This window comes from Choloepus didactylus, chromosome 8 (assembly GCF_015220235.1).
Source record: "Choloepus didactylus isolate mChoDid1 chromosome 8, mChoDid1.pri, whole genome shotgun sequence".
NCBI lineage: Eukaryota > Metazoa > Chordata > Mammalia > Pilosa > Megalonychidae > Choloepus > Choloepus didactylus.
In genome coordinates, this window is record NC_051314.1 from 34472712 (window position 1) to 34499173 (window position 26462).

The 26462-nt window shown below is 37.4% G+C and overlaps 1 protein-coding gene and 2 pseudogenes across 4 annotated transcripts in view; 1 reads left to right on the top strand and 2 right to left on the bottom strand.

Annotated features, from left to right (window-relative positions):
• NR2C1 (nuclear receptor subfamily 2 group C member 1) overlaps positions 1–26462 on the top strand; it is a 72369-nt gene that overhangs the window by 408 nt on the left and 45499 nt on the right. Inside the window, exons 1-2 of one of the 4 annotated variants that reach the window (XM_037845432.1) lie at positions 15411–16337; positions 17502–17666. The exons of 1 other annotated variant lie outside the window; for it this stretch is intronic. The gene's annotated coding sequence lies outside the window, so the exon portion shown is untranslated. Of the gene's footprint in view, positions 1–15410; positions 16338–17501; positions 17667–24051; positions 24130–24635; positions 24657–26462 lie in introns of those variants that run through there. 2 more of the 4 variants (XM_037845428.1, XM_037845431.1) reach the window with 2 other exon arrangements.
• Positions 20447–21697, bottom strand: LOC119541450 (annotated as a pseudogene).
• Positions 23957–24252, bottom strand: LOC119541451 (annotated as a pseudogene).

A 26462-nucleotide genomic window follows, 5' to 3' on the forward strand; every position in this document is an offset into this window, starting at 1 on the left:
GGAGATCAGCCGGAGCGGCGGGGCCGAGTGCGCGGGGCCCGGAAAGAGGCCGGGCCGGGGCGCGGGGAACCGAGAGAGACCGGGGCGGCGGGTTGTGGCATGGAGTCCGCGAGCGGCTCGGCACGCTCGGCCTGTTATCCCGCGGCGTTTCCCGTGGCGCCTCTGACCTTTCACCTACAGGAAAAGCTTCCGTCCCGGCGCCGCGGTCGCTTCCCCCGCCCCAGGGAGCCGCTCGCCGCGGCCGGGCCGCAGGATGGAAGGTGGGTGCGAGTGCCGGCCGGACGCAGGAGAGACCGACCCGCCCTTGGAGTGGCCCGAATCGAGGCTTGAACCTCTTTCATCCCAGGGCTTCTACAGATTCTGGTGCTTGCAAATGACAGACAGAGTAACTCCCTCAACTTTCACTTTTCTTTCTGGCTAATGGGGTGAAAGTAGTCGCTGTTTTTGGATCTGTTTTGAGAAATAAATGGAATGGCCCAGGGTCCTCTGTGCATTGAGCATGTCCAAGTTTCCAGTAGTTCTTTTGTTAAGAAATCCTGCCTCCAACTCGCGCAAATCTCGTTCTGTGTATTACAAATGTTGCCAAGTTATACTGCAGCCTTCGGCAAATGGGTCAGTCCGTAAAAACGCAACTGTGAAGGAAAAGCAAAAAGGCTTGAATTTGAGGCCTTTTGGGCGTTTTGTACCCCGGGAAGTATATAGGCCTAAGACTTTGAGGTTTTTGAACCATGTCTCCTGTGTGGTTGTTTGGTACGTGATGATTGTATTTAAATTTTATTTGACTAGTTGTTAGAGCTAATCGAGATATTTTTGTTTATTCCTATAAAAATTGGATTTCATGAAAAATAACTAACCGTCATTCTTTCTAGGTGCATCTCAGTCTTTTATTTTAGGAAGGGTTTTAAGGGAGTTTAAAATCAAAGCCAGCAAATAATTCTTTAAATACCTTCTGTCTGTGTGTCTGCCATGCAAAGTATGTTTCCTATACTTGGGGAATAGAAAAGGAAAAAGAAACAGCATACAAAAAATAGTATAAATATAATTCCCTACCTTTTTTGAATCACAAGACCCTCTGCAATTTCTTAAAATAATTTATGAAAGCCGTGGATCTTCTCTAGAAAAATGCACATCTACATAAAATTTTGCATACAATTAAAAGAGTTAACAAAATTCTATTCCTGTATCCTAGTTAATAACGTTAGTATACACAATAAATGCAAGACTGATCTGGAAAGATTAGATAAAAAACTATTTGAACTGAGCCTTAACGGTCAGGTGAAATTTAAATGAAGACGGAGGAGTTTGGAATGGTACAGTGCCCCCCTTGGAGTGATAGGAGATAAAATGAGGAAGCTCTCTTTTGTGTCTACAGTGCCAGGCTCATAGTGGGTGCTCAGTAAATATTGAAAGAATACCAGGAAAAGGGGTTAGAACTTTATTCTTTGGCCATTAAAGAGACACTGATGGTTCTAGAGCAGGAGAACAAGGATGTGATTCAATTCTGTAAACATACTGAAAGTCTACTCCTTGTCAAAGCCCTCTACCAGGTGCTGATAAAAAGATGGTTTGGTTTTCTAGGGGCTTTTAATATACACAGACTTGCATGTATTAAATATACATTCAGGAAGTTCATTTCTGGCAGTGCCTGAAATTTTACCCAAAGGATTCTTAACTGCCTGAGGGAGGTTTTATGAACAGTTTGAAAGTCAACATATACCATATGCCATTTTATGTAGTACGAATGAATGTGTGTATGTATACTTGTGTTCTTCTGGTGAGAGGAATCTTCACTTTCATCAGATTCTCAAAAGGATGTTTGGTAAACCCCATGCACCACCAAAAAAAAAAAAAGGAGAAATCTTCTCTTATATTGTCATTTCAAACTTCTTTGACTACACACCGTTGAAAGAAATATGTTCTGCATCATGACTCAGCACACACGTACATGAAATGGAAATAAAGGTTTCATAAAACTATTCTTACCCTTACCACACTTGATGCACTATTTTCTGTTCTATATTCTTTAAAAAAAAATTCTGGTTATGACCTGATAAATTAATTTCCTCATCTGTCAGTGTCTCACAACATGCATTTTCCAAAATATTTCTTTGGATACCCACAGACTAGATTCAGTTGATGAGAGTGGTACTGAATAGGAAAGATGGGGAAAAGTAGGGTGAATATTCGGAAAAGCAAATGAACTGTATCTGATGTGAATAGAGAATAAGTCAAAAAGGAGTCTTAAATTTTTGAACTGAATGAGAGGAGGATGGGACCATTGATGAAATATGCTTTTGCTCTCCATTTCTTTTGGGGGATATATGTGGAGATAAGAGCAAGATAAATGTGGAAAAAAGAGTTCAAGTCTAGAAATACAAGACTGGGTATCCTCTGTATGTTAATTAGCTCTAGAGAAGTAAAGGCATTATCCCTGTGCTTTTTCCTTGCACCTCAACCTGCTACAAATAATTATGTTTTAGTGCCTAACTCAGATATCTCTTCTGTAAGATTTTCCCAGTCCTTCCTCCTTTGGTGTATTTCTTCTTCTGAGCTTCTCCTGTTCATTTCTTGAGCTCTTCACTCATTCAGCTAATTTTCATGGAATATCTCTTCCCTGTAAGGGACTGTTAGCCATTGGTATGGATATTTTCATATACATTTATTTAATCTTTATGGCAGCCTTGGCAGCCTTTTGAAGTAGATTTTATTGAACCAATTTAATTTCTGCAGAAACCGAGCCTCAGGTGACATGACTCACATATAGTCCTTCATTTAGTAAATAATAAAAATGGGATTGGAACTTGGATTTATTGACTTCAAGCCTAGGACACTCTACTATATCACTTTTTTAAGATCCCTCTTTCTAATTTCTTTGAGTTACCCCTGCCATGTTTGCTTCCTAGCATTTAGCATTTTAAAAATCTTTTTTCCTGCTAAAATACAAGCCTTGTGACTTGTTCACTGTCATGTCTCCATATCATATCCTCCTTATCAGGCATCACAGTGCTAAAAAGTAAGTTTCAGTAAGTATTCTCTGAGTTAAGGTAAGAATACTAGGCACTGTGTTAGACATTGGCTATTCATTGAAAACATTGGACAGTTCATTGAAAAATTACAGTTCTTTTTCTTACAAGTCCATTATGTCTGATGAGCATCTATGCAAATAAATGCAGGGAAATAACTGGGTGTTTTGGAAGATGAAATGGGCATAGGGTCAAGTAGGCTACAGATGAGGGAGTGCTTAATTTCCTCATTACGGTTGTAGGTGTTCATTCAAAAAGCATTAATTGTCTACCTAGAGAAATCACCATTAACATTTGAGAATGTTTCTTTTTAGTCTTTGTATGTTTTGCATAGTTGAAATCATATTGTAAGTGTAGTAGGTTGAATTATGTACCCCAACAAACACATAGTCTTAATCCACCTTGTGTGAGTATGAAGCTGTTATAAATAGGACCTCTTGAAAATGTTATTTTTAGTTAGTGGGGTTCAACTGAATGAGGCTGGGTGTTAATCTAGATTACTGAAGTCTGTTATAAGCAGAAGTATTTCAGACAATAAGTAAAAGCCACAAGGAGAAATCAAAAGTGAGCATGAACCCAGAAGAGAAAGGAGAGGGTACTGCCATGTGATGGGAAAACCAAGGAACCGAAGAATGGCCAGCTAACCAGAATGCTACCAACTATAGGAGAAAGGAAGCCTTCTAGCCTCTGAAACTAAGACAATAAAGTCTTGTTGTTAAGCCAACCCATGTGTGGTATTTGTCGTAGCAGGCTGAAAACTATAGCTGTAAATAAAGTTGTATTCTTGCTTTTTGCATTTAGTTTGTTATAAACATTTTTCTTCATCATTAAACATTTTCTTAGACATGATTTTAATGACTACTGTTAATACAGTGATTTACTTAACATTTTCTTGATGTTAATTCTTTAGTTTGCATATTTTGTTCTTATAAATGATGTTGCAGATGGTGTTTTTATGCACAAATCTTTGTCCTAAAGAATACTAAATAAGAAGCTTTTCCTTTAAATAGCTGCATGGCTTGCTTCCTTACCTCCATCATGACTGCTAAAATGCCACCTTCTTGGTGAGGCCATCTCTGACCTATTAAAAATGGCAGTCCCCTGCCAGTATTTCTGTCACTAGTTTCTGCTTTATTTATCTCCATCCCACTTTTCCCTAGTTGTTCATACTGTATATATTTACTTATTCATATTTTCTCTATTTTACCCTGCCATAATAGAAAGTTCACAGAGGAGAGGTGTGCTTGTTTTAATCACTGCTGTATCCCAACACCTAGAACAATATCTGGCCCATAGTAATCTCTCAATAAGTATTTGTTGAATGGAAAAATATTGAATGATTTTTTGGGTTAATGAATATGAGATTTTTAAGGCTTAATGCACATTGCCAAATTACTTTCTAGGAAAGTTATAACAATTCAGATTTCCACTAATAATATGTAAAAAAATACATGTTTTAACTCATCTTTGAAGTTGAGTTTAGTCTTGGAAAAGAAGTAAATATTGATCTAGTGTTTGGGTGGTGGTCATGGTAGAGAAACATGGAACAGTGTAGTAAATTCAACAAGTTAGCACTAGCCAGTATGGTAAAGTTTAACAAACAACACTGTAAATCCTACAGGTAAAAGGAAAGCTTTGAAGAATATTAAGAGGAAAAGTCATATTAGATCTATATAGAGTGGTGTGGCTACAAAATGTTAAAAGTAGCAATTAGGTGAATGTTATTAGACTTTGAAGTCATGGAACTTGGAGACTAGGTTTGTTATAGTTTGGGTCCTCATGGATATCAAAATCACCCAGGAAGATGGCAGGAAAGGGGCAAAACAGTGGCAAAATTGTCAATGAAAGATTCACTTCTTGGGAAGGTGGCAGAGTAGGGAGCTCCAGGACTCACTCTTCCCTCCAAAACAGCTAGTAAACAGTCAAGAACTGTCTGAAACAATTGTTCTGGGGCTCCAGAGGCCAGAAGAACACTTTACAACATCCTGGGCAGAGCAGGAGGAAGAGGCTGATAAATTGTAATAGAGAATTGTGTAGCTTTCTCTGTATGGCAAGTACTGACACCCATCCCCTGCTCTCCAAGAGGGTTGCCTTGGGATAAAGTCCCTAGCTGGCTGCTGCTATCAGATAGGGATGTAAAAATCCTCTTCCCCAAGAAAACGGGACAGAGCCAAGCACTGATCATGGCTTTTGATTAGTGAATTCAGATCACTGGGTCCCAGCTCTGAGCTGCTGTTTCAACTGACCCTGGACAAAAGAAGTGACAGCCATTGTTTTAACCCCACCTCCAGCCCTGCTGGAGGTAGTAGAGGTTTAAAGACACAGTGCCTCTGTAGGACTGTAGGAAACAGTTTGCTGGAGGATGCCTTCTGCTGGGCAGGCCAGGAAAGCGTAGCTTCAGGGAGCTGTTAAATAGGATTTTAGCATCTTTCCTGGCCCTGTTTAGTCTAGGAAATACTGACATGAGACAGTCCTCTCCATGGTGACACTCTTCCCAGAGTTGCTGTCCAGGTAAAAGCAGCTAGAGACAACGAAAGGAGTGTCCTATTATGTACTCCATAAAAAGCCATGTTCTTTAATGCAGTCTTAGGGGGACAGACCAATTGTGGGTGGGATCTTTTAATTAGGTTGTTTCCATGGAGATGTGACCCACCCAATTGTGGATGGGACATTTTAATTAGATTATTTCAGTAGAGGTGTGACCCCACCCATTCAAGGTGGGTCTTTATTCATTTACTGAAGTCCTTAAAAGAGCTGACACAGACCTAGATGCTTGGAGATGCTAAGCTAAGAGATGAAGTCCAGAGTTTGCCCTGGCTAAGTGAGAACCCACAGGCACTTAAGGAGAAAGCCACTGGAATCAGAAGCTGAAAGCAATGCAACCCAGGAAAAAGGACAAGCAAATGCCAGCCACGTGCCTTCCCGGCTAACAGAGGTGTTCCAAATGCCGTCAGCCTTTTCCTTAGAGAAGGTATCTACCTCTTGATGCATTAATTTGGACATTTTCATGGCCTTAGAACTGTAAATTTGTGAACTAATAAACCCACATTGTAAAAGCCAATTCATTTCTGGTATATTGCATTTTCGGTGGCTTTAGCAAACTGGAACACTGGAAAATTCACAAATCTATGCAAGGTAAACAACATATTAAACAATCAGTAGGTCAAAGAAGAAATTGCAAGAGAAATTAGTAAATATCTCAAGACAAATGAAAATGAAAACACAACATATCAACACTTATGGGATATATTGAAGGCAGTGCTAAGAGAGAAATTTATAGTGCTAAATGCCTACATTACACAGAAGAAGGAGCTAAAATTGAAGAACTAACTGCACACCTACAGGAACTAGAAAAAATAGCAAACTAATTCCAAAGCAATTAGAAGGAAAGAAGTAAAGGTTAGAGCAGAAATAAATGAGAATAAATAAACAATAGAGAAATTAACAAAACCAAAATTTGGTTCTTTGAGAACATCAATAAAATCAGCAACACCTTAGCTAGACTGACAAAGACAAAAGAGATAACACAAATAAAGTCAGAAATGAGGGGGGGACATTACTACTGACCCCACAGAAATAGAAAGATCATAAGAGGATACTAAGAACATCTCTGTGCCAACAAATTAGACAACTTAGGTGAAGTGCACAAATTCCTAGGGACACATGAATAACTTATACTGACTATAGAAGAAATGGAAAACCTCAGCAAACCATTTACAGGTAAAGAGATTGGATATGTCATCAGAAACTTTCCAACAAGAATAGCCTAGGACCAGATGGCTTCTACCAGTCATTCCAAGAAGAATTAATGCCAAGTCTACTCAAGCTCTTTCCAAAAATTGAAGAGGAGGGAAAACTACTTAACTCATGCTGTCAGGCCAACATCACCTTCATACCAAAGCTAGATAGTGATACCACAAGAAAAGAAAATTATAGACCAGTTTCTCCAATGAATATTGATGCAGAAATCTTCAACAAAATACTTGCAAACTGAACCCAAGGTATATTAAAAGAATTGTACATCATGGTCAAGTGAGTTTTATCCCAGGTATGCAAGGGTGGGTCAACACAGCAAAATCAGTTACTGTAATACACCACATTGACAAATTTAAGGGGACAAACCATATGATCATCTCTATTGACCCAGAAAAGGCATTTAACAAAGTCCAGCATCTTTTCTTGATAATAATACTTCTGAAAATATGAATAGAAGGAAACTTCCTCAACATTATAAAAGGCTTATATGAAAAACCTACAACAAACATTGTACTCAGTTATGAAAGATTGAAAGCTTTCCTTCTAAGATCTTGAAAAAGACACCACTGTTATTCAGTATTGTGCTAGAAGTTCCAGCTAAAGAAGTTAGGCAAGAAAAAAGAAATAAAAGGCATCCACATTGGAAAGGAAGAAATAAAACTTTCATTATTTGCAGTTGATATGATCCTATATAGAGTCACAAAAAATCTACAAGTCTGCTACAGCCAATAAATGATTTCAGCAAAGTGGCAGGATAAAAGATCAACATGCAAAAATCGGTAGTGTTCTATACACTAGTAATGAGCATTCTGAGGAGAAAATCAAGAAAAACATGCCATTTGCAATAGCCATTAAATATCTAGGAATAAATTTAACCAAAGATGTAAAAAATCTATACATAGAAAACTACAAAACATTGCTAAGTCAAAGAAGACCTAAATCAGTGGAATGACATCTCATGTTTGTGGGTTGGAAGACTAAATATCTTTATGATGTTTATTCTACCCAAATTGATTGACAGATTCAATGCAATCCCAATCAAAATTCTAATAACCTACATTGCAGAAATGGAAAAGCCAGTTATCAAATTTATTTGGAAGGTAAGGGTTCCCAAATAGCCAAATGCATCTTGAGAAAGACCAAGTTGGAGTACTCAGACTTTAAAGTTGATTTTAAAGCTACAGTGGTCAAAACAACATATGCTGACACAAGAATAGATATATTGACCAAAGGAATCAAATTCAGTGTTCAGAAAAAGACCCTCATATCTAAGGCCAATTGCTATTTGAGAAGGCTGCCAAGTACTCTCAACTGAGAGAGAATAGTTTTTTCAACACATGGCTCTGGGGGAACTGAATATCCATATAGAAAAGAATAAATGAACCATATACAAAAATTAACTCAAAATGAAACAAAGACGTAAATATAAGAACCAAGACTATAAAAGTCCTTGAAGAAAATGTAGGGAAGCATCCTCACGTTTTTTGGTAGGCTTTACACTCAGAGCACAAGCAGTGGAGGAAAAATTATATAAATAGTACCTCTAGAGAATTAGAAACTTTTGTGCATCAAAGGACTTTGTCAAGAAAGTGAAAAGACAACCTACTCCAATAGAAGAAAACATTTGGAAACCACATATCTTATAAAGGTTAATATCCAGAATATATAAAGAAATCCTACAACTCAACAATCAAAAGACAAACAACCCAATTATAAGTGGGCAAAAGACTCAGACATCTTTCCAAAGAGGAAATACAAATGACTAAATGCACATGAAAAGATGCTCAACATCATTAGGTATTAGGGAAATGCAAATCTAAACCACCATGAGATAACATTTCACACCGCTTACAATGGCTACTATTAAAAAAACAGGAAACTACACGTTGGAGAGGATATGGCGAATAGGAATACTCTTTCATTGCTGGTCAGAATATAAAATGGTAAAGCCACTGTGGAAGACAGTCTGGCAGTTCCTCAGGAAGCTAAGTATAGATTGCCATATGATCTCGCAGTCTTGGTACTAGTTATATACCTAGAAGAACAGAAAGCAGGGTCATGAACAGACATTTGCACACTGATGTTCATAGCGGCATCATTCACAGTTGCCAAAAGATGGAAGCAACCCAAGTGCCCATCAGCCAATGAATGGGTAAAGAAGGGTATATACATATGATGTAATATTATTCAGCTGTAAAAAGAAATGAAGTCCCGATGCATGCGGCAACATCAATGAACACTGATGACATTGTGTTGAGTGAAATAAGCCAGAAATGAAAGGACAAATACTATATTATCTCACTGTTCTGAACTAATTATAATCAAGTTCATAGAGTAAGAACCTAGAATATAGGTTACCAGGTGACAGATTGGGGTTAGAGAACAAGAATGGGGAGTTGATGCAGAATGTGTATAGCATTTCTATTTAGGCTAATGGTAAAGGTTTGGAAATGCACAGTGGTGATGGTAGTACATTACTGTGAATATAATCAACAGCCCTGAACTATGCAGGTGAAGTGGTTAAGAGGAAACTTTAGGAGGTATACATTACTAGAAGAAAAGTTAAAAGACAAAACATGCGACTGTATAGCACAAGGAGTCTTATTGTAGATCATGCACTATGGTTAATAGTGTAAGAATGTTCTTTCGTGGGTTATAACAAATGTATACAAGGTGGTAACAATAGAGTGGTATGTGGAGGGATAAATAGAAGTATTTTAACAGTCTTTCATTAAATGTAACAAAGGTAACTGTTAAAAAAAATACAATTAAAGAGAGGGGCAAGATGGTGTCATAGAGAGGTGTGGAATTTAGTTAGTCCCCTGGAGCAACTAATACACAACCAGGAACAACTAGTAAATAATCTGGAACAACTGCTGGGGGGCAACCATGACTGTCTACACATCGTACACCAACCTGGATTAGGTGGAATGGCTGAGATCACAGCATAGAATCTGTAAGTAAAATCTGCGGAACCACACCAGGAGCCTCCTCCTGCCACAGCAGGCTGAGCTGAAAGACCTCACTGTAGGAGAAAACAGCATTCCTGGAGCCAGCGATATAGCTCAGCCTAGCTCCACTGGGTTTTTAATAAACAAATGTGGACTGTTGAATACAAGCTACAAACATAGGTAAACCCCTAACAAGCAGCAGAGTACTCTGAGGTCACTCCCAGTGGAGAGGAGGTGAGGCTGATGGAGAAAAAAATATTAATTAAAAAAAAAAGAAAAAAATACAGAGACTTTTAGAGACTGACCTTAGAGAGCCAGAAGGGAGCTTAGAAGAAAGGATGCCCAGAAGAAAGGATGCTCTCTTTGGCCAACAGGCGAAACTGGGGGGCTGTGGACTGGCTCTGAAAGGGGGCGTTCTTTCCCTTTTTCTCTCTCAAACTGAGTGGTTCAGTGGAAAGAGCCTCAGCCATTTTCAGTTCACAGCACTCTGACCCAGACAGGGGTGGTGTTAACAGAGTCAAAGAGACAAAGGAGCTATTCAGATGTAGAAGATAGCTCCCTAGGGGATGTATCTTCTCTAAGAGAAGGGAGGTGGGGCCCAGCCCAAGTGCCTGCCCTCCCTTCAGACCTCAGACCCCAGGGCCTGGGGGGAAACAATCAACCCAGAAAAAACTTAGCCTGAGAATTAAAGGGGTCAAACCTCTTTATACTAGTGGGGAGCAACAGGCTGATGGGTGCCACCTGCTGGGTAAGTTAGGAAAAGCACGGTGGCTAGAGGCCTCACGGAAAAGTCTGTCACTCTTCTAAGACACACCCTCAGGGAAACCTAATACTGAATATTGCCCCCTTTTGAGACCTGAGCTCGTTCTGGTCTGGGAAAATCTGATTGGGGTAACCAAGGAAACCAGATGCCTAGACAACAGAAAACCACAAATCACACTAGGAAAAACAAAGATATAGCCCAGTCAAAGGAACAGACTTACACTTTAGCTGAGATACAGGAATTGAAACAACTAATAATAAGTCAATTCAACAAGTTTAGGGAAGATATGGCAAAAGAGATGAAGGATATAAAGAAAACACTGGGTGAACATACGGTAGAAATCGAAAGTTTGAAAAAAGAACTGTCAGAATCTATGGAAATGAAAGGCACAACACGAGATGAAAAACACAATGGAGACATATACCAGCAAATTTCAACAGGCAGAAGAAAACATTCAGGAACTGGAGAACAAGACACCTAATATCCTACACACAAAATAACAGATAGGGAAAAGAATGGAAAAATATGAGCAACATCTCAGGGAACTGAATGACCACATGAAGTGTATGAATGTGTCTGTCATGGGTATCCTAGAAGGAGAAGAGAAGGGAAAAGGGGCAGAAGCAATAATAGAGGAAATAATCAATGAAATTTCCCATCTCTTATGAAAGACAAAATTATAGCTCCAAGAAGCGCAGCATACCCCAAACAGAATAGATCTGAATAGACCTATGCCAAGACACTGAACAATCAGATTATCAAACGTCAAAGAGAGAATCCTGAAAGCAGCAAGAGAAAAGCAATCCATCACATACAAAGGAAGCTTGGTAAGACTATGTGCGGATTTCTCAGTAGAAACCATGGAGGCAAGAAGGAAGTGGTGTGATACATTTAAGTTACTGAAAGAGAAAAACTGCCAACCAAGAACCCTGTATCTGGCAAAACTGTCCTTCAAATATGAGGGAGAGTTAAAAATATTCTCTGACAGACAGACAATGAGAGGGTGCCAGTTTGGATGTATTATGTTCCCTAAAATGCCATTATCTTTGATGCAGTTTTGTGGGGACAGACGTATTAGTGTTGATTAGGTTGGAATCTTTAATTGAGTGTTTCCATGGAGATGTGACATTTTTCATTAGGGTGTGACCTCTTGATTGAATGTTTCCATGAAGTTGTTACCCCACACATTCAGGGTGGGTCTGAATTAAATCACTGGAGCCATATAAATGAGTTGACAAACAGAAGGAGCTCAGAGCAACTGAGAGTGATGTTTTGAAGAGAAGCTGCAGCTAAGAGAGGACAAAATGCCCCAAGAACAATATTTTGGAGGACGCCATTTTGAGACACAACCTGAGAGCAAGCAGACGCCAGCCATGTGCCTTCTGAGCTAAAAGGTTTTCTGGACACCAGTGGCCATCCTTCAGGGAGAGTACCCTATTGCTGATGCCTTACCTTGGACACTTTCTGATCTTAAGACTTTAACTTTGTAACTAAATAAACCCTCTTTATAAAAGCCAATCCATTTCTGGTGTTTTGCATAACAGCAGCATTAGCAAACCTGAACAGAGAGAGTTTGTGAACAGAATACCTGCTCTGCAGCAAATACTAAAGGGAGAACTACAGACAGATAGGAAAAGACAGGAGTGAGAGGTTTGGAATACAATTTGGGTGATGGTAGCACAACAATGTAAGTACTCTGAACAAAGGTGACTGATCATGGTTGAAAGAGGAAGGTTAAGGGCATGTGGGATACCAGAAGGAAAGAAGGAAAATAAAGACTGGGACTGTATAACTTAGTGAAACCTAGAGTGCTCAACAGCTGTGATAAAAGGTACAAAAACGTTTTTACATGAGGGAGAACAAATGAATGTTAACCTTGCAAGGTGTTAAAAATGGGGTGTTATTGGGGAAAAATACAATCAGTGCAAACTAGAGGCTATAGTTAACAGAAACATTGTTTTGTACTCCCTTTAATGTAGCAAAGGAATATACCAAAGCTAATGCTTGTAAGAGAGGAATGTAAGTGAGGGGTATGGGATGTGGCATTGGTGATGTTGTCTGACTCTTTCATTGTACTTTATTTTAATTCTATCTTTCCTTTTGTTGCTTTTTAGCTGTCATTTTTTTCTTTCTTTTCCTTTTGTCTGTCTACCTTTGACTCTTCCTCCTTCTTTGTAGAAGAAGTGGAGATGTCCTTATATAGATAGTGGTGATGGTGGGGAACGCATAAATACGTGATTATACAGGAACTATCGATTGCTTACTTAGGAAGGAATGTATGTTATGTGAACAAAGCTGTCTTAAAAACAAGGGGTTAATGAAGAAACCTTGAGGTCACCATATTGAATGAAATAAGTCAGACACAAAAGGGCGAATATTGTGTGGTCTCACTGATCTGAACTAATTATAGTATGTAAACTCATAGACAAGAAATATAGGTTCCAGGATATAGAATAAGGGTAAAGAATGAGGAGCAGTTGCTTATTATGAGCAGCATGTTTAACTAGGTTGAACTTAAGTGTTTGGAAACGGACAGAGGTGAAGGTAGCATGTTATTGTGAGAAGAACTAACAGTGCTGAATGGTGTGTGAATGTTGTAGAAAGGATAAGCTTAGAGTCATGTCTGTCACCAGAAGGAAAGCTGGAGGTTAAAAGATGGGAATGTATAAAATATTGAATCTTGTGGTGGTCAGTGTCCATGATTAACTGTACAAATATTAGAAATCTCTTTCATGAACTAGAACAAATATATGACACTATAACTGTAAGTTAATAATAGAGGGATATATAGGGGAAAATATACCTATTGCAAACTATGTAGTACAGTTAGTAGTATTTTAACATTTTTTCATCAACAGTAACAAATGTACTATACCAATACTATGAGTCAGTAATGGAGGGGGGGTTGGTTAGGGGTATGGGAGGATTTGAGTTTTCTTTTTTTGTTTTTATTTCTTTTCTGGAGTAATGAAAATGTTCTAAAAATTTGGAAAAAAATTAATTGTGGTGATGGATGCGCAGCTGTGTAATGGTACTGTGGGCAATTGATTGTGCATTTTGGATGATTGTATGGTATGGGAACAATCTCAATAAAATTGAATTTAAAAAAAAAGAATAATAAAAAATACAATTATATAAGAAGTGCCATCATCAGTAGTTACAAACATTCCACACCAGTGCAATGTTCTGGTGGTGGGATGGTGTATAGGAATCTTGTATTTTAGACATTATGGTTTTGTAAATGCACAATTTCTCTAATAAATAAAAAAAGTCAGTGTAACAATGGTACCAGGATAGAGATGAGTGAATGACAGTAATAAAGTTATTGTAAACTGTTGTGTACCTGAGTTACATGAATCTCAAAGGAAAAGTTTTTGCCTGAAGGTTTAGAAGGGTGGTATTTAGAGGAGCTTAGGAGGAAACAACCAACTTTTTTCAGAGTGCCACAGCAGTAGCAGTGTTCTTGAGATCTGTACATATTATTCATTATATTTTAGCTATTATACATAGATATACAAAATACAGAATTTCATTTTCATTTTCCTATTTCTGGAATTTTCTTCATTAAGAATAATGATTCATTTGAAATTCAATTTTCTTTGGAAAGAGATCAAGACTATATGTCTCTCTTCTCTGCTATTGAATTGCCCTTCATGATCATCCTCATTTCTTAGCTTTTCCTTTAAAGCTGGCAATAAAGCTTGGATTGGTAGCCCAAACCTCATTCAGTGCTTTCAGAACTCTTCCCCATCAGGAATATTCTATGTATTGGCACACAATAATAACTGGCATCCCCTAATATCTTTTGTTTCATGAGGAGGGATAGCAGCGGAGTCCTTAAAACTCCAGTCCTCAGTTTTTGCAAGGTTATCTTGCCCTCTCTCTTATGCCCATTTACCAACTTTAAAAGTTGAAAAGCTATTAGATGCTATATTTTGGGGGGAAAAAATGAAATTTTATTTGAGAACGCTCTAGAAACCTTTGAGATTATTTAAAACAGCATAGCTGTAAAACTGAATCTGTCATTTGCTAAAGAACTCACAAAACAAGAAATTGGAAGGCTCTTGATCTGGATGTGGCCAAAACTAGACCTTCTGATGTAGTATTTTATGAGAAAAATGGGTTTTTCCCTCTTCATTGTGGGATTTATTCAACTGAAGATAGAAAATTATCATTAATGGTTAATTAAATTTTTGAGTAGCTTAATGTGTTCTGTGTTCAGTGGACTTCTGGCTGGTGAGTTCTGTGTTTCCATAAGTAGAAACATTGGAGTGATTGCATGGTTTATGATGATTCCATCAATAGCCATGTCTATGTTGATACCTATCTTTTGGAAAACAGATCTTCCAAAAATGGAAGCTGCCAATCATAATAGCCTTGCCTTTCTTCCCTTCCCCTGGCTCACTCATAGTGATTAATCCAAGGTATGAGCACATTACCTAAACTGGACCAATCAGAATCCATTAACAGGATCTAAAAACTGACATTAGAGAAGACTCTTTCTAGTGCTTCCCTACAGGGTTGAAAATATGGAGCCACATACAGAGAACCTGAGAATCGAGATAGATGGATTCCTGACAGCATCTGAGATTCTACCTCCAGTTTTCCCCAAGATCAAATCTGCTATTCTAGAAGCCTAGCAGTTTGGTTATATGTTCATTTCCCCTCCTCCCCCACTTTTTTGTGTGTTTGTTCAGACTAGTAGAAGTTCATTTTATGTCACAAAGTGAATAATAGACTCTCATGAATACCTGCTTTTGTGCTTTTGCCCATTTCATCCTTATCTATTGGATCATTTTTCCTTATAATTTTTTACTTCTGTATCAAATTGAATTATAGTAACTGTCCTTGGAAATTACAGAATTTTAATAAAATTTAATGAATTTGAATGGGATTTGTAATTAATTTAGATTGTCTCTTTTTTGGTAAATGGTGAAAGCATTTAAAAATGGACAAGATTGTGTGATGTATTTGAATTATTTCATGGATCTATTTACATGTAAGTATATACAGTACTATACTCATGGACAGTTTAGCGAGGAAAACAAGTAACGGTGAAAATAGGGTTATAGATTTGACTTCATATAATTTATGTGTGCCTTCTTAGACTTGAGTCTTACTATAATTATTGAGCTGCTTGACCAACACCCAGAAAGCTTAACAAATTGAATATGATAGTTTATAGTCAGATAGAAGATGTTTTGTTGTGGAGGAGTAGAAAGGGGAAGGATTGTCCTTAGACTACCTTTCTTGTCTGAATCTGCTTCCCAGATTCCTCTCATTCCTCTTTTGCCTCATACAAATTTAAATGTCAGTCATTGAGGCAAATGGTCTAAAAACTTTCCCTGAGCATTACCTTGTTAATCAGTTTGGGTGTATGGACCTATAAAGAGACGTGAGAAAAGGGTTCTGGATTACTGCAATAATGCAAAAGGTTAATATAGAAATAATTAGAAAGTTGGCATGTTAGAATGGAATCCATCAAATATATGGTGGGAGGGAGACTAGCTTTGATCAGATTCCTCAAGGAGTGCATAATTCCAACAAAGGTTAAGAACCCATTGCAGAACATTGTGGGGAGATGGCAGAGTAGCAAGCTCCAGGAGTCAATCCCTCTCTCAGAAAAAACTATTGAACTGGCAGGAACTGTCTGAATCAACTGTTTTGGAAATTTGGAGTCTGGTGGAACACTTCAGGCATCTAGGGAACAGCTGGATGAAAAGATGGGAAAATATGGAGGAGTTACATCTTCTTGTTTAGTGGCTACCATCCCTATCCCCAACTATGTAGCAGCTAGCTGTGGAGACTGCAGCCCATGTTCCTGGTGCAGCTTAGTGGGACAGGGTAAGTAATAAGGACCTCATTCTCCAAAAACTGGATGTGTGTGTGGTCTGATTACTGATTACTGCTTTTGAACACTGAGAGGCTGGCACAGAGGTTGGTCATTGTTTCAACCCCCAAAGGCCAAATCAGCTTCCTTGCAATTGAGGAGATCTGAAGAGACGTTAACCCCTCTTTTCTTCTTTCCTTTCCCATTCTGAAGTAAAGGTAGTTTGGAAAAGTCACAGAAAGGCAGTTCCAACCCTCAGCAAGCAAAAAACCAGCAATCCTAGAGGAGTGGGAGAATTAGATTTCCAGAGTTATAGCAACATAATACTCAGAAAGTTCCATTTTCAACAAAAATTATACAGCACACAAAGAAGCAGTAAAGCATGGCCCATTCACAGAAAGAAAAAAAAGAATTTGATGAAACCATCCCTAAGGAAGATCATACATTGAAATCATTAGTTAAAATGTTAAATCAGCCGTCTTAAATATGTTTAGTAAGCTAAAGGAAGCCATGGAGAAAGACCTAAAGGAAGTGCGGAAGATTTTGTTTGAACAAAATGAAAAGATAGCAGTTATAAAAAGGAACTAAATAAATTCTGGAACTTAACATTTGAAATGAAAAACTCAGTAGAGGGGTTTAACAGCAGATTTGAGCAAGCAGAAGAAAGGATCAGCAAACTTGAAAATAAGACAGTGGAAATAATTAAGTGTGAGAAGCAGAAAGAGAAAACATGAACAGAGTCTGAGAGACTGTGGGAGATCATCAAACATATCAGCATACACACAGTAGGAATCCCAGAAGGGCAAGAGAAAGGGGTGGAAAAAAACTTGAAGAAATAATGGTCATAAACTTCCTAAATCTGATGAAAAACTTGAATATATACATATCCAAAAAAAAAAAAAATCAACATACTCTAAGCAGGATAAACTCCAGGAGATTCACAATGAGGCATATCATAGTCAGATTGTCAAAAAACAAGAATAGAGAATTTTGAAAGCAAGAGAGAAGAGTCGTGTCACATGTAAGTCATCCTCAATAAGATAAATAGCCAATTTCTCGCTAGAAACCATGGGGGTCAGAAGGCAGTAGGATGACATTTTTAAAGTCCGGGGGGTGGGGGTGGGGGATGGAAATCATGTCAACTACAAATTCTATAACTGGCAAAATTATCTTTCAAGAATGAAAGAGCAATTAAGATATTTACAGAAAAATCTGAAAGAGTCCGCTAAAGGAACTGCCTTGCAAAGGAAATGCTAAACGGAGTCCTTCAGGCTGAAATAAAGGACACTAGATGGTACCTCGAAGCCGTAAGAAAAAATACAGAGCATAGAACATTGATAAAAGTAAGTACATAGGTAAATATAAAAGCCTGTATTATTGTACTTTTGGCTTCTAACTTTTTCTCTATTTGACTTAAAAGACAAATGTGTCAACAGTAATTAAAATCTGTTAATGAACCCACATTAAATAAATATGTACTCTAGGAATAACAAGGGGTAAGGGACAGAGATGAAAGAGGAGTAGGGCATTTGCATATGACAGACACTAAGTGGTATTATTCAACCTGGGTTATTATAAGTTTAAGATGTTAATTTTAATCACAAAAGTAGTAACTAAGAAAATAAATAGAAAATACAGAGAAAAGGAAACAAGAAAGAAATGAAGATGATACACTACAAAAAAATCAACTTAATGCTAAAAAGGCAATAGTGGAGTTAAGGAACAAAAAACATGTAAGACATACAGAAAACAAAGACCTAAAGGGCCGAATAATTCTTTTGCATATTGGTTATTACCTTAAATATAATTGAATTAAACTCACCAATTACAAAGCCGATTTGCAGATTGGGTTAAAAAATTTTTTTAATGATTTGTCTATACATGTTCTATAAGAAAATGTAATAATTATAAACATATACACAGCTAACAACAGAGCCCAAAAATATACGAAGCAAAAACTGACAGAATTGAAGGGAGGAATAGACAGTTCTACAATAATAGTTGGTGTGGTGGTTTGAAAGTTGTTATATACCCCAGAAAAAGTCATGTTCTTTTAATCCATTCCTGTGGGTGCAGACCTGTTGTGGGTGGGACCTTTTGGTTAGGTTAATTCAATTGAGATGTGCCCCACCACATTCAAAGTTGGTCTTAATCCTTTTATTGGAGTCCTTTATGAGAGTGTAAAAGACAGAAAAACCCCAGAGATGAAATTCAGGGAAATACCTAGAGAAGTTTGGAGAGGAAAAGCCTCAAACAGAGCAGCTAGAAGCTGAAGCAGCAAAACCCAGGGGAGAAGGACCAGCAGATACCACCATGTGCCTTCCCATAACTGGTCTTCAGGAAAGCTTTAGCAAACTGAAACAATTGGAGACTTCAGTCCACCACTTTCAGTAATAGATAGAGCATCAAAAGAGAGGGTTAATAAGGAAATAGGAAACTTGAACATTACAAACCAATTAGACGTGACAGACGTATATAGAATACTTCACCCAACATCAGCAGAATATACATTCTTTTCAAGTGCACTTTGATCATTCTCCAGTGTGGATGATATGTGGGGACACAAGTCTCAATAAATTTAAAATGATTGAAATCATGCAAAGTATCTTCTCTGACCACAATGCAATGAAGCTAAAAATCAATAGGACAAAGAAAACCAGAAAATTTACACATAGATAAAAATTAAGCACCATACTCTGAAACAACCAGTACATAAAAGGAGAAATCACAAGAAAAATTAGGAAGTACTTAGAGACAAATGAAAATGAAGACACATACATTATTATGCGATGCGTAGAAGGCAATGCTCAGAGGGAAATTTATAGCTGTAAATGCTTTGAAAAACAAAACAGATCACAAATCAGTAATCTAACTTCACACCTAGAGGAACAAGTAGAGCAAACTAAACTCAAGTGAGTAGAAGGATGAAAATAGTAAAGATTAGAAATAGAAAAACAATTGAGAGAATCAACAAATCCAAAAATTGTTTCTTTGCAAAGATCAATAAAATCAAGCAATCTTTATCTAGACTGTAAAAGGAAACGAGAGAGGGCACAAATAACCAAAATCAGAAATGAAGTGGGGGGGGGAGCATTACTGCAAACCCTAAAAAGGATTATTCTATGAATAACTGTGCACCAACAAATTCAGTAACTTAGATGAAATGGACAGATTCTTAGAAACACAAAAATTACCTTAAGTGACACAAGAAGAAAGAAAATCTCAACAAACCTATAACAAGAAAGAGATAAATCACTAATCAAAAATCTCCCAGCAAAGAATAGTCCAGGACCAGATAGCTTCAATGGTGAATTTTACCAGGCAGTCAAAGAATTTGCATCAGTCCTTCTCAAACTCTTCCACAAATAGAGGAGGAGGCCAGTATTATCCTGATACCAAAACCAGATAAAGGTAGCACAAGAAAAGAATATTGCAAACTAATATTCCTTATGAATATAGATGCAAAAATCTTCACCTGGCAAACCAAATCCAATAGTGTATATTCAAAGGATTATGCACCACGACCAAGCATGCTTTATTCCAGGAATTCAGGGGTATTTCAGCATACAATTAATCAGTCACTGTAATGCACCACATTATTAGAATGAAAGGGAAAAACATAATCTCAATTGATGCAGGAATGGCATTTGACAAAATCCAACACCATTCATGATGGAAACACTCAGAAAACTAGGCATAGAAGGGAACTTTTTCACCACAATAAAGAGCAAAAGGGATCATGGTGATTAGATTCTCAGAAGTAAAAAGTGGTGGAATTGGTTAAGTAAATAGGATTACATCCAATACTCTAAAATATTATAGACTTATTTAAAATACTGACACATTTGTCAACATGAAAAATGTTTATGATATACTGGAAGGCGAGAAAGTTATAACATAAAATAATCCAATTATAAAAGATAATCATTAAAATATTAATATTTTTACCTGGGCTGATGGGATTCTGATGGCTTTTTTTTTTTTTTTTTTTTTTTTTTTTTTTTTTTTTTAAAAAAAGACACATTTATTCAGCGTCATGATCAGACTATTACATTTAGCAATCAACAGCATGGGTGCAAAAAAAAAAAAAAAAAAAAATCTACATTAAAACCCTTTGTTGGAATGCTTTACACTTTCCACAGAACAGAAACTAAAATAACCTGTTATACAATTAGTCACAAATACAGTCCTCGTGTTTTTTTTTTGCCCATACACATGAGTATTGTCTAAAACATGTCTTCTTTGTAGCAGCTAGGCCCTGCCACCACTGTGCTTGGCTGAGTTCACAAATCTGTTGTAACCTGTAGCTTCCCTGTCACTTCTCTGGCTCTCCTCTCCTGCTAAGCTTTGTTTCCCGGTGATAATTAAAACCTTCTGCCACTGCCATAACTACTGCTGCTGCTGGAACCGCCATAGCCACCTTGGTTTCGTGGTTTGGCAAAGTATTGGCCTCCACCACCATAAGGGCCAGAGCTTCTGCCTCCAAAGTTTCCTCCCTTCATGGGTCCAAAATTTGAAGACTGATTGTTGTAACTGCCAAAATCATTGTAGCTTCCGCCACCTCCAAAATTGCTTCCATCATTACCAAATCCATTATAGCCATCCCCACTGCCACCATATCCACCACCACCTCGGCTGCCACCAAAGCCACCACGACCACTGAAGTTTCCTCCTCGACCAAAGTTGTCATTCCCACCAAAACCACCTCCGCGACCACCACCAAAGTTTCCAGAACCACTTCGACCTCTTTGGCTGGATGAAGCACTGGCCATCTCCTGTTTAGACAGGGCTTTTCTTACTTCACAGTTGTGGCCATTCACAGTATGGTACTTCTGAATGACAATCTTATCCACAGAGTCATGGTCGTCAAAGGTTACAAAAGCAAAGCCTCTCTTCTTGCCACTGCCTCGGTCAGTCATGATTTCAATTACTTCAATCTTCCCATACTGCTCAAAATAATCTCTTAGGTGATGTTCTTCAGTGTCTTCTTTAATGCCACCAACAAAGATCTTTTTCACAGTTAAGTGGGCACCTGGTCTTTGAGAGTCTTCTCTTGAGACAGCCCTCTTTGGTTCCACAACTCTTCCATCCACCTTATGTGGCCTTGCATTCATGGCTGCATCCACTTCCTCCACCGTAGAGTACGTGACAAACCCAAAGCCTCTGGAGCGTTTGGTGTTTGGATCTCTCATTACCACACAGTCCGTGAGCGTTCCCCATTGCTCAAAATGGCTCCTCAGACTTTCATCGGTTGTTTCAAAGCTTAGCCCCCCGATGAAAAGCTTCCGCAGCTGTTCAGGCTCTTTAGGAGACTCTGACTTAGACATGACGGCAGTGGGAAGAAACAAATCAACGATGTTTCCTCGGCGGCGTCCACCGGCTTTTTTTTTTTAACTTTGATGTTTTGTATTTTTTTTTAATCTCTACCCAGTCAATCCCTACCCCCAGAGGCAACCACTATTCCAATTTCTTTTGCATAGCTATTTTTTCCTGTTGTAGAACTTCATACAAGTGAAGTCATATGGTATGCACTCCTTTCAGTCAGTCTTTTGAGATTTAGCTGTGTGCTTATACATATCAATAATTTATTTATTTTTTGTTTGTTTTTAAGAGCAGATAAAGCATTTAGTAAACTTTTTCAGATTTTTTTTCAGTTCTAAAATCTATAATAGATGTATATTCCATTGTTCTATTGAAATTCCTCTCTGCTCCCTCTTTATGTTCATGTTTTCCTAATTATTTTGATGACCTTGTCTGGGATAGTTCCATCATCTGTAATTTCAGGGTCTGTTTCTGTTGACTCCTTTTCCTTCTGGTATGGGACACATTTTCCTGCTCTTTGCATAACTACTAATTTTTTTTATTATATTTTGAACATTGTGGATGTAACATTGTTGCATGACTAGATTTTATTATCTTTATTTTAAGAATGCTGAGTTGTGTTTTGGCAGCAGTACTGATCCTTTCAAGACTTGGTTTTTAAGCTTTGTTACCTCAATTCTAGAGTAGCCTTTACTATAGGGCTAGAGTTTCCTCTTCCAAATTTGTGACCTTTCTGGGATGTCAAATGATTGTCTGGAGTGTTCACTGAGGTCTCTCTACTTCTGTAGTTAGATTACTGATGTCTTCTACCATATGTGATTTCTGGATCTTCATTCAGCTCATGAGTCTTGGTAATTGTTCCTTGCCAGGCCTAACAGAGGCTTGTCCCGTGTATGCATTGCTTAGTGTTCACCCCAGTAGTTACTGCTGAAGCCCTTTTTGTGTGCAGCTCCTTCTTTTCGACTACCATGCCCCACAAATTCTGGCCACCCCCACAATCTAAACTCTGGTTTTTGTGGCCTGGGCCCTGGGAGATTGCTGTGCTCTGCTTGTCTCCCCTCTTCCTGTACTGTGATGTGGAATGTTCCTCCTGGCAGAAATCAGCCATAATCATGGAATTCATCAAATTTGATACTTTCTCTCAAGGATTTGCCTAGTGTTCATCATCTGAAATCAGTTTGTTTTCTTTATTTTGACCAGTTTTAGCATTGTTTACAGTGGAATGACTAGGCTGGTAGTAGTTATCCCATCATGCAAGAAGTAGGAGTTTTTTTAATGAGTTTTTTTTTTTTTTAACAATTTCATAATAAAAATAAAATTACTTTTATGGATGTGGGTGAGGGTGACAAGGGACTTTGACCACATGGCCTATGTCTATTTTTTATTTTTTAGATGTGGAAGAGAATTTATTTTGCTTTGCGAGCCTTTACTTACAAAATAATAACATACTCTTGGCACAGGAAAACCTTATTAAAGTTTCATAAATTGGTTTAACAAGGTAAATCTTTAGGTTGAGTTTATGAGGCTTTCATACATTAAGTTTGAGAAAGTTACTGGTTATCAGGATTTGCATACATAATCACAATCAAAATGGTAAAATAAACCAAAGAACATGACAATTTAACACCCACCAAAATGTAATTGCAATTTCTATTCAAACGTTTATTCCTATGCTGTATTCATCTTGAATTCTTAATTTATTTCCATTTTATACACTTTCACATTTTTCTGAATATAGGTTACAAATAGTAATCTTTTGTGTCATCTCCCTTGTCTCAGTACCACAAAGTTACCTTGGCTGTATTTTTATCCTTTAGAGTATTATATGCTTATTAAGGCAGTTATATGCCAGTAACCTTGTCAATGTAACAACATTAATTAAGAGCAAATAATGGAGTCATTATTTAACTGATCCTAATCAGCAGCAATTCTGCCTGATAAATTCTTTCCATTTCTAAATAGCACCTGAAAGAAAACTGAAATTAGGAAAAGCATGATATTTTACCAGACATTGTGTGCTTTTAATAGTTCAATGGTGGTAAAATGTGACAAGAGTAAATTAACAGGCTAGTGTTTAAAAATGTATACTTTAATAATTATAAAGCTTATAAATACTTAGGTAAGCTTGTGGAGAAGCTGACCAAGATACATAAATTAGGAGATACAAGTGTCCATCTAAATTTTTTTTCATTTTTTTACAGAATGTTTTATTAAAGTTGTTTAATGTACAATAGCTCATTTGTTATTTGGAAGTCCCTTTATTTTAAAGATAATTCTTTTGTCTGATGAGAAGCAGCAGCCTTGTCAGTGATTATTCTCGACCTCTAAGTTGGATATATTTGATTTCTTCTTGAGTTACAGGTTTTCTTCTGTATTTCTGAGATAATGATTTTATTATTTCCGCAGTATCTGGAGGACCCTGATGCCTCAGCAAATCTGGTGATTTACTTCCCATAGAAGGCTGTGAAATTGCAGAAGAGGGAGGTAGTATTCCTTCCGATCTCGAAGCTTCTAATACATTGTTTAGGGTTGTCTCTTCTGTCAGAGAGTATGTGGCTTGACTACCTGAACTATCCTACTGTCAGATGCCGTCTTGCTGCCCGTCATGACCTATGTTCATTTTTTTAAAATGTAATTTTATTGAAATATATTCACATACCATACAATTATCTAAAGTGTACAACAGTTATTCACAGTTTCATCATATAGTTGTGCATTCAACACCACAATCAATTTTTGAACATTTTCATTAAAATGACAATAAGAATGAAAATAAATAAAAATGAAAATAAGAATAAAAATAAAAGTAAAAGAGAACACTCAAAACATCCCATACCCCTCCTCCCCTGTCATTTACTTTTTTTTTTTTTTTTTTTTTTTTTTTAGCTGCAAAGTCATTTATTCATTCTCTAAACAGTTTTGAGTTCCTGCTAAATGCCAGGAATGGTTTCTGGGTATATAGCCAAGATTAAAGCAAATAAAAACTCTCCCCTCACAGAGCTTTTAATCTGGTAAGCACAGTAGAATTGTAAAAGGTAATGAGAGAATATTATGGATAACATTATGTCAGTGAATTTGAAAGTTTATGTGAAATGGACAAATTCCTTGGAGTGTATAATTTACCAAAACTGACTTAAGAAAAAAAATAGTAGGTTTTTATTGTCTTCTAATCATTAAAGAAACTGAATCAATAGTTAAACCTTCAAAGAAAGAAAATGCCACACCCAAATGGTGAGCAAAGATAAGTTCTACCAAATTTTTTATCAAAGGATATTTCCAGTTTTTTTTTTTTTTTTCATTTCTATTGAGATTGTTCAGATACCATACAATTATCCAAAGATCCAAAGTGTACAATCACTTGCCCCTGGGTACCCTCATACAGCTGTGCATCCAGCACACTTAATTTTTGTTCAATTTTTAGAAACTTTTCATTACTCCAGACAAGAAATAAAGTGAAAGATGAAAAAAGAAAAAAAGAAAAGGAAAATCTAATCCTCCCCTATCCCTAACCAACCCCCCTCAATTGTTGACTCCTAGTATTGTTATAGTACATTTGTTACTGTTTATGAAAAAATGTTGAAATACTACTAACTGTAGTATATAGTTTGTAATAGGTATATAGTTCTTCCCTATATGCCCCTCTATTATTAACTTCTAATTGTATTGTCATACATTTGTTCTGGTTCATGGAAGCGATTTCTAGTATTTGTATGGTAGATCATGGACATAGCCCACCATAGGATTCAGTTTTATACATTCCCATCTTTTGACCTCCAACTTTCCTTCTGGTAACATATATGACTGTGAGCTTCCCCTTTCCACCTCATTCACACACCATTCGGCACTGTTAGTTTTTCTCACATCCTGCTACCAACACCCCTGTTCATTTCCAAACATTTAAGTTCATCCTAGTTGAACCTGCTGCTCATACTAAGCAACCACTCCCCATTCTTAAACCTCGTCCTATATCTTGGCACCTTATATTTCATGTCTATGAGTTTACATATTATAATTAATTCCTATCAGTGAGACCCTGCCATAATTGTCCTTATGTGTCTGGCTTATTTCACTCAGTATATTGCCCTTGAGGTTTTGTCATCAACCCATTTTTTTTAAATATGGTTTTGTTCACTCACCATACATTCCATCCCAAGTAAATAATCAATGGTTCTCTGCATGGTCATACATTTATGGGTTCACCACCTTCACCACTATCTATATAAGGGCATCTACATTTCTTCCACAAGGCAGGAGGGAGAGTCAAAGAAGGTAGAGAGGCAAAAGAAAGAGGAAAAAAAAATGACAGCTAGGAAGTAGCAAAAGGAAAAATAACCTTAAATCAAAGTAGAATAAAGAATCAGACAATACCACCAATGTCAAGTGTCTAACATGCCTCCCCTATCCCCCCTCTTATCTGCATTTACCTTGGTATATCACCTTTGTTACATTAAAGGAAGCATGATACAATGATTCTATTAGTTACAGTCTCTAGTTTATGCTGATTGCATCCCTCCCCCAATGCCTCCCCATTTTCAACACCTTGCAAGGTTGACATTTGCTTGTTCTTCCTCGTAAAAGAACATATTTGTACATTTTATCACAATTGTTGAATACTCTATAGTTCACCAAGTTACATAGTCCCAGTCTTTATCTTTCCTCCTTTCTTGTGGTGTCTCATATGCTCTCCACCTTCCTTTCTCAACCATATTCATAGTTATCTTTGTTCAGTGTACTTACATTGTTGTGCTACCATCTCCCAAAATTGTGTTCCAAACCACGCACTCCTGTCTTCTATCACCCTGTAGTGCTCCCTTTAG